The sequence below is a fragment of the Mauremys reevesii genome, linkage group 14 (assembly GCF_016161935.1).
Source record: "Mauremys reevesii isolate NIE-2019 linkage group 14, ASM1616193v1, whole genome shotgun sequence".
NCBI classification, from domain to species: Eukaryota; Metazoa; Chordata; order Testudines; family Geoemydidae; genus Mauremys; species Mauremys reevesii.
This window is the reverse complement of record NC_052636.1, coordinates 5,679,920-5,695,691: the sequence shown is the minus strand read 5'-3', so window position 1 is coordinate 5,695,691 and position 15,772 is coordinate 5,679,920. Positions and strand designations below refer to the sequence as shown.

The 15,772-nt window shown below is 50.6% G+C and overlaps 4 non-coding genes across 4 annotated transcripts; 1 reads left to right on the top strand and 3 right to left on the bottom strand.

Moving 5' to 3' along the window:
- Window positions 1-573: 573 nt before the first annotated feature.
- On the bottom strand, window positions 574-645 carry TRNAC-GCA. Its single transcript has one exon. It is a non-coding gene; the product is annotated as a tRNA-Cys (tRNA).
- Window positions 646-9,125: 8,480 nt separating this feature from the next.
- Window positions 9,126-9,199, bottom strand: TRNAT-AGU. Its single transcript has one exon. It is a non-coding gene; the product is annotated as a tRNA-Thr (tRNA).
- Window positions 9,200-14,012: 4,813 nt separating this feature from the next.
- TRNAV-AAC lies at window positions 14,013-14,085 on the top strand. The gene has a single exon. It is a non-coding gene; the product is annotated as a tRNA-Val (tRNA).
- A 1,370-nt stretch (window positions 14,086-15,455) lies between these two features.
- TRNAG-UCC lies at window positions 15,456-15,527 on the bottom strand. The gene has a single exon. It is a non-coding gene; the product is annotated as a tRNA-Gly (tRNA).
- Between the last annotated feature and the right edge of the window lie 245 nt (window positions 15,528-15,772).

Sequence of the window (15,772 nt, the reverse complement as noted above, 5' to 3'; positions counted from 1 at the left end):
TTGTGAAGACAGAGGCAAAAAAAAGCATTGAGTACACTAGCTTTCTCCACATCCTCTGTCCACTAAGTTACCTCCCTCATTCAGTAAGGGGCCCACACTTTCCTTGACTTCCTTCATGTTACTAACATACCTGAAGAAACCCTTCTTTTTACTCTTAACATCTCTTGCTAGATGCAACTCAAAGTGTGATTTGGCCTTCCTGATTTCACTCCTGCATGCCTGAGCAATATTTTTATACTCCTCCCTGGTCATTTGTCCAGTCTTCCACTTCTTGTAAGCTTCTTTTTTGTGTTTAAGATCAGCAAGGATTTCACTGTTAAGCCAAGCTTGTCGCCTGCCATATTTACTATTCTTTCTACACATTGGGATGGTTTTTTCCTGCAACCTCAATAAGGATTCTTTAATCCTTTAGAGGATTGGAACTGATTTCAGTGGAGGGACATGTTTGCGAGGTTTTTATGCATTTGCATAGGAAAACATTGAGTGTTTTTACTCATGTCAGGGATCCCTATTCAATGCAATTCCTGAACATAATGGAAATGCCATTATTTTTGTTGAAGGAAGAGGTTTGTAAGGGGGCACTTGGATTTGAACCAAGGACCACTTGAACTGCAGTCAAACACTCTACCACTGAGCTATACCCGCATGACTGCTGTGTAGGTAAGTCAGAGCTCTTAAAGATTTTGAAGGACAGGCCCTGCCTCAGCAATCTCCCGTTATGTTCCCAGACCACAGTGCTTTTAAAAATGGGGTTTGATTAAACTTATAGATCCATGTAAACACCATAGCTTGCACACCCACCCACATAGCTTCCCCCAATGACATAGCTACCACCTCTCGGGGAGATGGATTAACTACACGGACGGGACAGCTCTCTCCCCTCTGCTTAGAGCATCTTCATTATTTATGAATAGGTGGGAAATAACCTCCTGAATGGACAGTAACCAATTTATCAAATATTGCTGGGTCTGCATTCAATATGGGTACCTGGCCGTATTGGCTGGATTAGTACGAGCATTGCCGGCAGATCGAGGGAAGTGATTATTCCCTTCTATTCGGCACTGGTGAGGCCACATCTGGAGCATTGCGTCCAGTTTTCACCCCCCCACTACAGAAATAAGTTGGAGAGAGTCTAGGGGAGGGCAACAAAAATGATTAGGGGGCAGGGGACTTACGAGGAGAGGCTGAGGGCAGGGCCACCCAGAGGGGAGAAAGGGGGGGCAATTTGCCCCAGACTCTGCAGGGCCCCCATGTGAATACAGGATTCTAGAGTACTGCAACTTTTTTTTATGGAAGGGGCCCCCAAAATTGTTTTGCCCCAGGCCCCCTGAATCCTCTGGGTGGCCCTGCCCACTCCACCCCCTTGACTCATTCTCCTCTCTCTGAGGCCCCACCTGTGCTCCGCCCTCACTCCCATTTGACCACTTCCCACGCCCGCTCTTCAACTGTGGCTGAGGCCTGCTGGTCCACCTTCCGCTCGCTCCTCTCCTCCCTGAAGGCCTCCTTGTGCCTCTCCACCCCCGACCCCCCCGCCGGCCCGCCGCCACCCCCGCTCGGCCCCCCCCCCCGACCCCCGCCCTGCCCCCCGCCCCCACCTCTCTGCCCCTCCCCTGAGACCCGCCCTGCCCCTGCCCCCACTTCTCTGCCCCTCCTGAGACCCGCCCTGCCCACCGCCCCCACCTGTCTGCCCTCCCTGTGACCCCCCCTGCCCACCGCCCCCACCTCTCTACCTCCTCCCCTGAGACCCGCCCTGCCCACCGTCCCCACCTCTCTGCCCCTCCCCTGAGACCCGCCCTGTCCACCTCTTTCCTTGGTCGTCTGTTGTTATTCCATGAAACATCAAGGATGGAATAAAAAGCTGAGTTTACTCCAGGGTGAGGAAAGAAAGGAGCTACCAACCCCCTAAGAAATCTCATTGCCCCAGAGAAAACCTGCCCCCTGCTATTGCAATCACTGCTGTGCTGGGGATATGGCAGGAAAGGGACTGTCTGAATGATCAAGGCAGGAAATGGACAACAATCTACAGCAACGTCATTGACCACAAACACACTCTAATCATGCTCCAGCCAGAAGGGAAATGAGCAGGAATTCTTGCAGTTCAGCCCTGGACACACTTACACAATGGCACAGCAGTGTGTGTGTTGTGGAAGCTGGTCTGAGGAAACAACTGGAATTGATCACTCAGTGAGAACAGAACTAGAGTGCAGTGAGAGACCCTTCTCAACCAAGTAGTTGTGGCTGAGTGGTTAAGGGGATGGACTAGAAATCCATTGGGGTCTCCCTGTGCAGGTTTGAATCCTGCCAACTATGGAGAAAGTTGTGGTTCTTTAGTTTCAAGGGAGCTGGGTCTTGTCTCACTCTCAAGCTGTGTCTACACTATTGGGTAATGTGGCTTTCAAGTGTTTTAATTAAACAGCTGTTGCATGTCCACACTATGCCCTTTGTGTCACCAGAGCACATCCAGGCTAGAATCTTGGATGGCCACAGAGAGCAGTGCACTGTGGGTAGCTGTGCAACTGGCTGCAGGGTGCTTTGGGAAGGGTTTGCAATGCCTCATGGGCTGGTACAGCATCACATGATGCAGGTTTCTCTATCCCACCGTTCCACGGGCAACTTACTGGATTGCCAGCTGCTTTTCAACTGCAGTGTGCGTGGCGGGGCAGAGACTGTGTGTGTGTGGGGAGAGGGAGTGTGTGTGTGGGGAGAGGGAGTGTGTCGCACACTGTCTCTATGTTCAGACAGCTGCTGCAAGCAGCCAGGCCTGAGGCAGGGGGAGGGGGCAGCCCCAACATCAGCCCCCGCTTCCCTCACTGGCTCAGCTCAGCACAGCAGCCTCTGTCACACGCACACACACACTGCTGCTGCTGAGCTCTGTGTCAGGGGTGCTGGAACAGGGGGTTTAGAGGGCCGTGGCCCCACCACTCTTAACTGGCTGTTAGGACAAATGATGGAGGGGGGAAAGGGGGAGTCTTGGGGGGGGGGAGAGGCATTCTGTGGGTGTGGCCTCAGGGGGAGAGGTGGTGTGAGTGTGGGTCCTTGGGGAAGGGTTTTCATGGGAGTGCCACAGTTCAGACAATAGTGACCCCCCCCCACTGTAAGGAAGCTCCCGCCGCCCCTGCTCTGTGTTCGTAGCGCGGGAGAGAGCAGCGTTCCAGGGCAGTGATTTGCTCCCCGGGGCTCCGCCAGAGGGGCTTGGGAGGCTGCAGGGAGCCCTGGGCCCTTTAAATCACCAGCCTGGGGAAGCCAGGACGGGCTGGCACAGCGTACCCGCTCTTGCCAGGACCTCATACCAGAATGTACCAGCTTACGTTCACTTCTGGAAGGTCCTCACGTGGATCAATAACTGGTTAAAAGCCAGGAAACAAAGGGTAGGAATAAATGGACAGTTTTCAGGATGCAAACGGGTAACTAGTGGTGCCTGTACTGGGACTAGTCAACATCTTCATAAACGACCTGCTGAACAGCGAGGTGACAAAATGTGCGGATGATCCAAAACTACAGAGGATAGTTAAGTCCAAAGCAGACTGGGAGGAGCTAAAAAGAGATTTCACAAAACTAGGTGAAAGGGCAACAAAATAGCAGATGAAATTCAATGTTGATAAATACAAAGTGATGCACATTGGCAAACATAATCCCAACTCTACAGATAAAACAATGGGATGTAAAATAGCTGTTCCAACTCAAGTGAGAGATCTTGGAGTCACTGTGGATAGTTCTCTGCAAACATCCACTCAATGGGCAGTGGCAGGCAAAAAGCGAACAGAATGTTGGGAATCATGAAGAAAGGGATAGAGAATAAGAGAGAAAATCTTATTGCCACTGTATAAATCCATGGTACGCCCATATCTTGAATACTGCATGCAGATATGGTCGCTCCATCTTAAAAAAGATGTATTGGAATTGTTAAAGGTTCAGAAACGGGTATGGAGTGTCTGCCATATGAGGAGAGAATAATAAGACTGGGACTTTTCAGCTTGGAGAAAAGCTGACTAAGGGGAAATATGCTAGAGGTCTATAAAATCATGACTGGTGTGGGGAAAGTAAATAAGGAGTGTTACTTATTCCTTCTCATAACACAAGAACTAGGGGTCACCAAACGAAATGAATAGGCAGCCCGTTTAAAACAAACAAAAGGAAGTATTTTTTCACACAACGCACAATCAACCTGCAGAACTCCTTGCCAGAGGAGGTTGTGAAGGCCAAGACTATAACAGGGTTCAAAAAAAGAGCTAAATCGATTCATGGAGGACATGCTCTGAGCCAGGATGGGCAGGGATGGTGTCCCTAGTCTCTGTTTGCCAGGAGCTGGGAATAGGCGACAGGGGATGGGTCACTTGGCGATTCCCTGTTCTGTTCATTCCCTCTGGGGCACCTGGCTTTGGCCGCTATGGGAAGACAGGATACTGGCTAGATGGACCCAGTCTGACCCAGTCTGGCCGTTCCTACGTCCTTACGTCCTTCCATACAGATGCCTGGGATTCTGCCTCACAATGTGTCCCTGAGGTCTCAGCCAAAATGCCCCAGACAGGCAAACACTCTGGGCTCCTGAAGCCTCGGCCACCCACCTAGTGCCTATGTCTCATCCCTGACCCTTGCTGCTGCTCCTTGCTATAGACTGTGAGAGGAGCGGAGGCAGCGCAGGAGCCTTCTGGGGACGCAGATCTGAGGCTTTGGGAGAGACACATTGTCTGAGACATCAGAGCTCTGCAAACCCTGCAGCCACCCCCTCAATCCGGGGCCTGTTCCAGCCCTGAGTCTGGGCTGTCGCGATCCCTCCCCCAGAGCAGGGCGCCCACAGATTATGGCCTGGAAATAGGCGTGTGACACTAACTCCTGCTTTCCGTGACAGGGCCTCCCCTACCCCAAGTGCCTCTCCCAGGCAAGACGTGTCTTCGGTCCCCCCCACCCCATGCAGATGTTAAAATTCTGAATATCTTATTTTTCATTGCATTTGTAGCTCAGCTCATGATTTTGACGCACAATTTCGATGCATGATTTTCTCTGTCATATAAGATGATAAATTTGCAGGCTAGGTTCTGTAAACCTGTATTTATTCATGCCATATATAAGCAAATAAAACAAATGCATTTTCTTTAAGCATATAGAAACTTTTTTATTTTGACAGTAAGTGAAATGTACTAACATCTAGAAATGGAACTGTCACCAGCACAGGGTGGGCCGGTATTAAATAGTGTGACAGTTGGAGACAGCGTTAGGATGTTAACCCCAGGCCCTTTGTTCAAAGGTCGCTTCTCTCACCTTTCCCCCATGAACTGAAGCACAGCATTACAGAGATCCAAAGATTGGCCAATGGCATTTCCAAGTGCTAAAATAGCAAGCGATGTCAGTCTCTCATTGGCCATCAGCGACTGAAGATGTGGTTTAATGAGCCGGAGCTTCAAGGCGAGGGTGGCTCTGTCCACTGCCTTCCGTTGCGCTGCTGGGCCCCAAGTCCCTGGTGGCCAATATGTGACGCTGGGAGAAGAGAGTGGGGTGGCAAGTGGCGGCAGGACTTCTGCCACCAGGGTCTAGCTGCCCAACTTCCTCCTGGTACTGCTGGCCCCCGTCGCCTTCAGGTAACACAGGAACTAAGGCAGGAATAGGGCGAGGAAGCAAGTCAAGCTGAGCAAGGAAGGCAAAAGTGAATCTTGTCTTCATGGGCCGCTCGCAATGACGTCCTTTTTCTGTGCCACAGCTGACAACAACATTGCAGACAGAAAAGCAGGAGGCCAAAAAGAAACCGAGCAGCTGCTGAAGTAGTTCAGTTGGGAGCGTGCTAGACTAACAGGCTCTTCTATCCCCCTTTGTGCACGGGTGGGATGTTTTGTGAAACTGCAGCAGTTCCTTTAACTGCCACGAGTCCCTCATTTCAGGCTATGCAGCAGGAAAAGGCAGCATGGGCTTCTGCACCGAGTTGGCCCACCTGACCTTTCATTCTTCTCTTGCTCTTTGTCAGCAAGGGGAAGAAAAAGCAGCTCTCCCTCAAGCTGGAGTCACAAGGACGACGTAAGGACGACTTCCTGAGTGCCTGCTCCAGTCCTCTGCTCTGCCAGCTGACCCATCGAAGGGCTGCCACCACTTTCTCCAGGTTTGTCCATCGGTCTGTGTGAGGGTGAGCAACAACCAAGCAGATGGAGTTTCTGTAATGTAGTGGTTATCATGGTTGCCTAACACGCAAAAAGTCCCTGGTTCAAAACCAGGTAGAAACATGCTGGCTTCCTTTTGCCAGATCCCCTTGCTGTTCAGGAAGGCCTCCTCCTTCTCCTATTGGCCTGTCCCTGGGATAACTCCAACCCCCGCATGACAGAGGGTGCTGACAGCAGTGGAGAAAGCACCTTGGCATCAGGCTGGAGAACCTAGAGGAGTGCGGCGTGTCACCTTTTGGAGGCTTGTGGCTTGGCCTCCTCTGCTGTTGGAGGTTGGCTGGTGGAGGCCGGCTCTTCCTGCTGGCCTCCTCTGCGTGACTTGCCAAAGGAGGAAGTGAGGCAGGAATGGGGCAAAAGAGGAAAGTCGAGCTGAGGAAGGCAGGGCAGAAGCTAAGCACATCATTACGGCTAAATGGGGTTAGTAGAGCATCACCATTCGTTCTGCAAAGCCTGAGGAGGCGCGGTTGGCTGCTGGGAGGCAGAATCCTGTGCCTGCCTCTTGGCTTCCCAGGGATGGCTCCTTGCAGCCCAGGAGAAGTGGAGTTCTGGGGGGACGGAAAAGCAGCAATGGCGAGGCTGAGTGGGCTCCTTTCTGGCCGACATGGTGGGCTGTGGGGGGGTTGGGAGTTGCCTGTAAGCCGTAAGTGGATTTGGTGCAGTGAAAACCGCTGCTCCATTCTGGCTGACCTGGGGGCACCATTAATGACATGGGAGTGGGGGCAGGGCACTGGCTGTGAGCAAATGGGATCCAGGGAGCCCCAGCCTGCCCCTCCAGGGGCCCAGTCTTCTTCTTCTCTCCTGCCCTGGGGAGCCTGGCCTAGAGCCTGCCCAGCATGCACTGCAGTTCGAGCATTAAGCCTTCCTGTGTGGCCTGTGCTGGAGCTGACCCTGGACCCCTGTGGGGCACTGTTGGGGGAAATCCCGACTGCAAATAATTCTGGCCACAAGACCAACCCATTGGGTCGAATGGGGCAAGCTGGAGGCCTGGTGCCTTAGTCCGTGGGGCCAGCAGGTCAAGCCATTTTCCTGCATGTGGGGGAGGCAGCCGCTGTGGTTCGCCCTTCCTGCTCCCTGCGCTGCTGCACCCTAAAATCCCTGTCGGCTGGCAAGATGGGCTGGGAGCCTGGAGAGAGGAGGCAAAGGGGTGGCCCGAGCCCCCTTGGCCACTGCCCCTGCCCCAGGCAGCCCACAGAGACCTGATGCCTCCCCAAGGGACACACGGAGATGTGCCAGCAGCGCTAAGGCGGCTCCCTGCCCACTCTGCCCCCTCCCTGCCACACTGCTCCTGGAAGTGGCCGGCATATCCCTGCAGCCCTGAGTGCAAACGCCACAGCTGACCCGCCCCCGTATCCCACTGCCTAGGAGCCACTGCCGGAGGGGAGTGTGTGCCAGTCACTTTGGGAGCTGTGCTGCCCGAGGTAAGCACCTCCACCCCCGACCACCTCCTGCACCCCTGCCCCTGCCCCAGCACAGAGGCTCTCTGTGTCTTGAACAAGCACTTTCAAGGATTGGCCAAGAACTTCTGCTCTGTTTCTGTGAAAGAGACACATAAAAGGGAGCCCAACGGACAAGTTTAGTTCGCAAGCACAAACTGGCAGGGCCAAGCCTGGATCTCTCAGTTACTCAGAAGGCTCTTCAGCCAGCTCTCCCCAAAGGCCAGTCTCTAGAGGCTTTTGTGACATGATGTACTTCAAAATAGCTCCCTGTAGCTCACATAGTCATCATTCCTATATGGCTGTGATATGTCCTACCAACCATTCCATGTAAGTTGTCATATGAAAAGTCATGATCCGCTGAAATCGGTTATTCTGTCCAAATATGTATAGCATGAGGGTGTGTGAAGTTATGCATTTTGCTGTATGGTTGTTACTGAAATAGGCTATAATTTTGCTAGTGACCCCTGCCGAGGAGGGTGTTCAACAGCCATGAATCAGCAGAGGAATTGTAATTAAGGGATTTCCAGTTCAGTGACAGATGCCCAAACACAACACTGTGGGGACTGCTCAAGTCTATGACTCAGTTGCACAAGACCACACCAGGAGGATTCCCCAACCTAGTGACTCAGCAGAGCCCACCCGGACACGTCTGGGCAAGTGTCTTCTAGACACTTGAACGAAGGATATAAAATAGGAGACTGTGGCATCATGTTTTTGCCTTTCTCCTCCCCCACCTATGCTGGAAGCAGCAGGAATCCTGAGAAAATGAAGCTCATCTGAGGACAGTAATCCAGGTTTTAGGGGGAATTCTATGTATTAAGGAGGGTAACATCCAGTAGGATGAGAAAATTGCTTGACCTAACAACTGCCTAGTGTAATAAGGTGTAAAGTTGAGATTTTGCTGTGGTCGTACAGTGCTTAGTGCTCTGCGTTCTGGCCTCAAGAGCCATGGATGCAAGTGGAGTTACGATGACCTTTTCCTTGTCTCCACATTTCTTATGTGCCTCCTTCTGACACTTGTCAGAAAAACAACTGGTTTCTTTTGCAAGCATTTGCATTGCAAGGCAGAGGCAGTCTTCTCTGTTTCCGCAAAAGCTTCACCAAAAGGTGGGAAGAGCAGACACATTTGTTAAGGCACTACTGGGAGCTGCATCCCTAACTCCACTTTACCTGGCAGGTGAGTCACCCAGCTTAGCCACGGTGCGACTCTCTGGGACTTTTCTCCCAACCGCTCCATTTTTCATCAATGACAATCAAAAGGAAGGTGACATGACATCTGTGTGTGAACATCTCCAGGGAATCACAAGGATGTGTGGCGCAGGCTCTCGTGTTGCAGCAATTGCAGTCGAAGCAACCGCCATGCCAATGTCAGTCATAGCAGCGTTTTCATCAACTCCAGGTTTGTAATTTGATTGTTTCCAATGCTTCTCTCCAAAGAAGCCTTTTCCTTAGCAAGCAATGGCTTGGATACCAAGGGAGGCCTCTTCTGTTTCCTAGGAAGACACAGGAAAATGTGAGCAGAGGAGACAAAAGCCATACACTAAGGCACCACCGGGAGTTGAACCCAGGATCTCCTGTTTACTAGACAGGTGCTTTAGCCAGCTAAGCCATGGTGCCTGCCTGAAGAAAGTATTTGCAACTGTTTCATTTCATGGTTCAAGTCAACACCCGCAAATTCTAAAGTACAGACATTCCCCATTTCCCTCAAGACTTGCAGACCTTGAGGTGTCTGGCTCTCTGTGCACAGAAAGCCACAGCTGAGTAGACAGAGGGCTTCTAACATGTGCCTCTCCCACCAGTCACTGTGATCATATAATGGTTAGTGATCTGTGTTTCAGTCGCAGCAACCTCGGCTCAGTTCTGAGTCATGGTAACCTTTCCTTCAGCTCCAGACTTCTCATTTGCCACTTTCCACGTGTGGTGGGCTGTCTGCCCCAAACAAGCAGGAGAAAGATTAAGGCAGCCTTGAATAGGCTGTGCAGAACCCAGCCTATCAAGAAAGGGCTTATTGGGAGAGCCAATCAGGAGAAGGCTTGCTGGAGCAGCCCATATATAAAGAGCTGCTCAGCACAGCAAGAGTTAGTCACTCCTTAGAGTTTGAGGAGGGAGGATTGGCTGCTGTGAAGGAAGGAAGGCAGGCAGGCGCAGGCGCAGGGAGGGCACCATGATCAGAGCAGTGCTGGGGTAATAGGTGCATGAGCGACCTCCTGGCAGACTAAGGCCCTGATACAAAGGTGGAGGAAGGTTCTAGGCCTGTTGGGAAATGGTCCAGGGAAACAGATGGCAGGGTTGGAGGTTCACACCTTTTGCCTCAGTAGCCACTGACACAGGTGGCTACACCCTGGACTGCGGCTGGCCACTGAGGCAAGTGTCTGGGTAGAGGACACCCCCCCCCCCCCACCCAGCAGGGGGGAGAGAACTGAGTGGGGCACAGCCAGAGGGCTGTGTCCATAAGAGGACACCGAAGTCCTGAGAGCAACATGGGCCCTAATGATAGAACAGATGGTGGCCAGATGCTACTAGATGAAGGTGCATCGGTGAACCAGAGCTAATTGCTAGGATGGTCAGCAGGAGGTGCTGCAGTGAGGCATCCCCCATGGCACCGAGACTTAGCTGCAAGGAAGGCTCTCTCTGTCTTGAACAAGCACTTAGAAGGATTCTGCTGACAGATCTTTTCTTTTTCTGAAAAGAGATACAAAAAAAGGAGCCAACAGACACACTAGGTTCGGCAAGGAAGAACTGGCAGGCCAAGCCAGGCTCTCCTGGTTAGTAGGAAGGTTCTTCAGCCAGCTCTTCCCAAAGATCACTGTCTAGAGACCTTTTAATAGCCACTGCAGATGTTCACCACAAAAGAGATGCCAAAATGGAGTTCTCCACTGCCTGCAGCCATCACGCTACCAGGAGTTCTGTGCACAGAGAGGCCCCTGCTGGTGGCAAAAGGCTTTGGTAGAGACTCTGCTGACACCAGCCGTTCTCATATAGTGTTTAGCGCTCTGTGGTGTGGCTTCAGCATCCACAGATGCCAGTTGAATTGGGGGGCATTTTTCCTGTCTCCACATTTGTCTAATGGCTCCTTTCAACACTTGTCACCAAAAAGACCTGTTTCTTTTGCAAGCGATGTACAGCTAGGCAAAGGCAGTCTTCTCCATTTCCTCAAAAATCACCAAGCTGTGGGGAGAGGAGACACATTCAGCCAAGCTGGATGCTGAATCTCCTCTTTCTTCAGCAGGTGTCTGTGAAGGACACAAATCTACACCGTGTAGAGGTCAAGAATAGGAGTTTATTACACACAGTGCTGGCGGAGTGGGCTTATTAGGCTCAGAGACTCTGTTAATTAATTAATTATAATAGAATATATAGATTTTCCATTCACGGGGTAAAGTGACGGGGTAGGCAGTTCCACACCCCAGGACAGGTTTTGCAGCAAGACAAGATAGCACATTAGCCAATGATTAACAGATTAGATAATGTCTCCACCCATGGTCTCAAGTTAGCAAGTTAACATTTCATTAATACTTTGATAAAATGTTATTAGTATAAAATATATATGTTGAATTCTGATTTGGGATCCATAGGAATGGAGCAACTCCTTTGATTGTCCAACAGGTACATTCCTAGGGGTTAAAGCAAAGAAAGAGGGAAAGTATATGGCAATAAAGATTGTTTTCTGTGTGTCTTAAGGCAGGCATTGGTCCCGTGGAAGGGAGGTGGAAGGATGCCATATCTTATACTGACGTGCCAACTTTTCATAAACTCAAGGTTGGATCTGTGGGAAGAATGTCTCCCTAGAGAAGAAACAAACACAATAGGAATAGGGATTCTTTGTTCAGTCTGCAATTCTGAATAAGACACAATCATTTAGTTCTAAGCTCCAACACCTGGCAATTTGCTGACCAGGCCTATCTTAGCAAGCAAGGCTTTCTGTTTACCCAGCTTTCTCTTAGCTGGTCACTATTTGCTAGGCCTCTGGTCCTTGACCATACTCTGGACTTTGAGTCTGGAAAAGAACTGGCACAATCCATAGACCAGGTTGTTATATAAAATGCATGTGGATTTGAACCCTTCACATACAGTAATGGCAAAGTTCTTGGTTCAGGCTTGTAACAGTGATGGAATAAACTGCAGGTTCAAATCAAGTCTCTGGAGTCTATTCAAAGCTAGGATGGGTCATTCAGTCATTTGTACAGAGCTTCAGTTTGTAGCAAAGTCCCTCCAGAGGTATGAAGCAGGATTGAAGACAAGGCATCAGCCTTTTATAGTCTCTTGCCATATGGTCTTTGCTTTCTTTGTCCCAAGGACACTCTATCCAGCACGTGGCACAGAAAAACCTTAGAGTTCTCTCCATAGGCAGGTCCCTGCTACCTTGCTGAGTCACAAGGCGTATCTGCCTTCTCTCAATGGGGCGATTGTAGAGCTGATGGTCCTTAATGGGCCATCAAGCAGGCTAGACAGAACTGACACCGGAAGCAGAGCACAAGATTGAAATACGGGCAGCATAGAGCCAATATTCATAACGTCAACTACAATAATGATACACATCTAGAGATAGCATCATTATAATCAACCAATCAGAACCTCTCCATAGAACCCTTGCATGACACCTTTCTACAATATTGGCTGCAAATATAGAACAGTGGTCGCAACGGTGATCTATACAGTTACAGATTATGTCAGTAACATCACAGGAGGTGACACGGCATCAGTGAGACTGATACTGGAATACTGCCTTCAGCTTTGGTGTCCTCATTTGAAAAAGATGTTGTGAAATTGGAGCTGGGGCAGAAAGAGCCACCAAATGTTGTGAGGTCTGGAGGAAAATGCCTTCTAGTGAGCTATTGAAAGAGCTCAACCTGTTTAGCTGATCAAAAGAAGATTGAAAGGTGACTTCACTGAAGTGTTGAACTGCCTTAATGGAGAGAAAAGATTGGATATTAAAGGACTCTTTAAAATAGCAGAGAAAGGCATAAGAAGACCCAGTGGCTGGAAGGTGAAAAGAGACAAATTCATATTACAACTAAGGCACAAATATTCAGCACCGAGGATGATTCACCACAGGAACAAGTTACCAAGGAAAGTGATGGATTCTCCATCTCTTGATGTCATTTCATGAAGACTAGATGCCTTTCTGGAATGTGTTTGCCCCAAAAATAGCTATGGTGTCCTACAGGAGGCCTGTGATGTGCAGGGGGTCAGATTAGATGCTCTAATGGTCTCTTCTGGCCATAAAGTCGACTAATTTCTGAAAAACTGAGTGTAGCTTTGGGAGCAGCATCTGTTTCCCTGTCTAGCCAGCTTGCTGCCTAGAACGAACGCTCCTTGAGTGGGGTGATCCACAGGGAGTAGCTCAAACCTCCAAAGTGCCTGGCCGGGGCAGGACATTGGCCCAGCAAGGGAGGGGTGTGGCAGTGACATCACAAAGGCCTTTTGCAGGACCTCAGCCTATTGGTCCAAGGTGGTGGGGAGGTGGTGACCTCACAGAGAGATGCTGACATCAGCCAGGCAGGACAGGGGCGAGGGGCCAGGGAAACCTCAGAGACCCCTGTGGCTTTGCTTCAGCAAGTCTCCTTCTCCAGGTCTCTCTTTGAGGACTGAGAGAGTATTCGGGTTCACAGACGTGAGCGCCAGGAGGAACCTCTTTCGAGTTTTCTCCTTCCCTTCCAGTGATTTTACTGGAAAACAGCCGTCCCTGTTTAGAAGGTAAGAGCCTCCTGGAGGTTTGAAAGCTGTTCAGTCTGATCCATCTGGTGAGAGTTGAATTCTAGGCATGGAAAACATGAGCTTAAGGAGGCAGAATTTTATTGCACACCTGGATTTTGTCCCTTAGAATCACTGGGGACATTGGGGGTTGTCCTTTTTGTTTCACCTCTTGCTCCATCCACTGTCTGATCCTCTTTCTCTTCGTCTCTTGCTTCCTTTGTCCTTTCTCCTGTTCCTCCCAACACCAGGTTTTTTCTCCTGCTGATAACCGCTCACGTTAACTGATCACTCTCGTTATAGTGTGTATGGCAACACCCATTTTTTTCATGTTCTCTGTGTGTATATATATTTCCTACTGTATTTTTAACTGCATGCATCCGATGAAGTGGGTTTTAGCCCACAAAAGCTTATGCTCAAATACATTTGTTAGTCTTTATGGTGCCACATGTTCTCCTTGTTCTTTTTGCAGATAAATTAATGGAGGTTAAGTGCATTAATGGCTATTAGCCAGGATGAGTAAGGAATGGTGTCCCTAGCCTCTGTTTGTCAGAGGGTAGAGATGGATGGCAGGAGAGAGATCACTTGATCATTACCTGTTAGGTTCAGTCCCTCTGGGGTACCTGGCATTGGCCACTATTGGCAGATAGGATATGGGGATGGATGGACCTTTGGTCTGACCCAGTATGGCCGTTCTTATGTTCTTATGAAGGGAGGGGCAGAGCCTTGCAACAGAGTTTCTGTAGTGTAGTGGTTATTATGTTTGCCTAACATGCAAAAGGTCCCTGGTTCAAAACCAGGCAGAAACATGATGGCTTAATTTTTCCCAGCTCCTAGTGGCCTGTCCCTGCTGTTGTAGGAGCAGCAGTGATTTCTATGCTCAATAGGTCTGTTATACTTCCCCCATTCCCATTTTTGTCTCCTCTCCCTCTCTGAATGCCTGTGAAGTGGCTTTCCCCCTCCCCCTCCCGCTCCCTCCTGCAATGCTTGTGGGATGAAGGGGCTGGTTGAACAGCTGAAAGAGCAGAAGAGCTCCTAGATAGAGAAAGTGTCTGGGACTCTCATTAGGCAGCGATCACACACCCAGAGCATGGACACTGCCCAAGGTGGAGTGTGACCCACCAGATGCAGCCAAGTCATCTCTAGTCGCAGGCCATGAGGAGCAGGTCCTTAAAAGGGGAAGGGGCCCTGTGCTCAGGAGTCACTCACAAGCTTGTACCTCCAGTGAATGCCCTTCGCCCCGACCGCCTGGCCAGTGGTTCGCTGCATTGCAGTTCATTGTGCCTCAGGAAGACTTACCTTCATCGCACTGTCCATCGCGGCGCTGGGGGACACTTACCTGGCAGAATCCTGTGCCTGCCTCTTGGCTTCCCAGGGATGGCTACTTGCAGCCCAGGAGAAGAAGGATGGTTCTGGTGAAAGGAAGACAAGCAAAGCACTGGGAGGAAATTTGGGTGTGGGCTCTGCGCTGGGGGTGGGTGGGTGGTGCAGCTCCCAAAGTGACCGGTACACACAACCCTCTGGCAGCAGCTCCTAGATGAGTGGGGCCAGCGGATCTCCATGTGCTGCTCTCTGCAGGCGCTGCCTCCAGAGCTCCCATTGGCTACAGTTCCTGGCCAATGGGAGCTGCAGAGTCGGTGCCCGGGCAGGGGCAGCACGTGGAGACACTCCCCCCACCCCAGGGGATGCTGGGACATGCCAGCCACTTCTGGGAGCGGCACGGAGGGACGGAGGTAGAGTGGGCATGGAGCCACCTTAGTGCTGCTGGCACATCTCTTCACACCCGTTGGGGGAGGGGAGCAGAGGGCCTCCATGTGCTGCCTGGGGTAGGGGCAGAGCACGGAGCTGCCTCCCCTCCGGGGTCTATTACAGGAGTGGGTGGGTGGGGTCTTTTGGCGTGCAAGGTGCAGCAGGTCAGACTAGATGATCACACTGGTCCCTTCTGACCTTAAAGGCTCCGAGTCTAAAAGGGAGAGGGAAGTAAAGGAATTTTTTTTTAAATAAACCAAGCATTGTAATACCAGGATGACTCCAACTGCTCATTATATAGTCCCACCCCTTTCTTCCTCCACTGGGTGTTTAATGACCTGTTGGGATACTGATTCTCTCATTCCATTGATGAACTGATACAACATGACTGAAATTAAACCAATTCCCAGTGGAGAAATCATCACATCATTGCATTGGCTGGGAATTGAACCCAGGTCAACTGCGTGGAAGGCAGCTATGCTCACCACTATACCACCAATGCATCTGGTGAAACTCTCTGATTTTTCACACTTGGTGTCTGGTCACCTTACTTCTCAGCATGAGGCAAATGTCTCTGTGGTCTCTGCCGTTCATCGTGGGGAGTTTCCCCACTGATAACAGTTCTTGCTGGGTTGGGGATGTGAGAGAGAAGAGGCGTTTATTCTGTTTCATTCCTCTCCATTTTCTGTTCCTCCCCGTCCCTTCCAGGGTCCTCCCTTCCATTTCAGACTGTGCAGTGACACCCTC